At 36.9% G+C, this 1,086-nt stretch overlaps 1 long non-coding RNA gene across 1 annotated transcript in view; it reads right to left on the bottom strand.

Annotated features, from left to right (window-relative positions):
* Positions 1-1,086, bottom strand: part of LOC116686002 (uncharacterized) — a 15,737-nt gene that overhangs the window by 869 nt on the left and 13,782 nt on the right. The window lies entirely within an intron of this gene.

The following is a 1,086-nucleotide window of genomic DNA, read 5'->3' as shown; positions in this document are numbered from 1 at the left end:
TTTGGGCAATTTGGTTGAAAGAAACCCATATTCCGGATATAAAACACTTTGAAACGGGTCAATTTGACCCGAGGACAACACAAGGGTTAAAACTTCAATCACCCAATCCACCAAACAAGAGTCAACAAAGAAACGCTGTTTGGCATTGTCAGAGAAGATTTGACAATTTTTTCATGGGCAAATCTCACATACTCAGCTCTGCTGCTCATCCCGCAAATGCTTGTTCACTACAAATGTGTCACCATTTAAAAGGGAAATAATCAGGCTTTCTAATGGAGCCAAGATTTATTGGCAAGAATCATTGTTACAACAATGAAATAATCTACAAAACACAAACCTCCTAACTTTTTGTGCATAGTTTATATTTTATTACCACTGTACAGCACTTTGTGTAGATGTGCTCTATGTATAGACTAAACTTGAAACTCTTTGTTTTCCTCACTTCTTTACCTTACCTCACTATTTCAGTTTCATTCTTAAACTTCTGTAGCAAAGCCAAAGTGCTTACCAACTGTTTCTTTTAAAAGGATTTGTTCTTATTACCTTCCTTTCTGGACAAAAGGTCAAATGAAGTAGGAAAACACAAGTTTCTGTGATTAGTTTTTCTAACTGGAAGCAGAGTTGGCAGCTTCATTCAGGCTCAGTGCCATAACAGTATTGGTTTGAGACACTTTATCAACATTTAGTCTACAGCCTTTGCACCAAGGCTCTTGCTAGACCAAAAATATTGGACCCAATGTCTATTAAAAAAGCCTATAGCCTTTATAGTCTAAACTTTTTCTACTAAAATGGTGTAGCGGTTAAATCAAGCTACTTAAACAGATGTTTGTCCTGCTAGGGAATATAGAAGTGGAAGTATAAGGCTCACTAGCTGTGTTGGGAGGGTTACTTTTAAAATGTAATCTACTACACATTTCTAGGTAAATGTAAATCTGCTGTATTTATATAGCGCTTTTCTAGTCTTGACAACTACTCAAAGTGCTTTTCACATCATACATTCACCATTCACACACATTCATACACTGTGGCCAAGGCTGCCGTACAAGGTACCACCTGCTCATCAGATAAACATTCATACACATTCAC

Source organism: Etheostoma spectabile, unplaced genomic scaffold, assembly GCF_008692095.1.
Source record: "Etheostoma spectabile isolate EspeVRDwgs_2016 unplaced genomic scaffold, UIUC_Espe_1.0 scaffold280, whole genome shotgun sequence".
NCBI classification, from domain to species: domain Eukaryota; kingdom Metazoa; phylum Chordata; class Actinopteri; order Perciformes; family Percidae; genus Etheostoma; species Etheostoma spectabile.
Note: the sequence above shows the minus strand (reverse complement) of the source record. Positions and strands in the feature narration are given on the sequence as shown.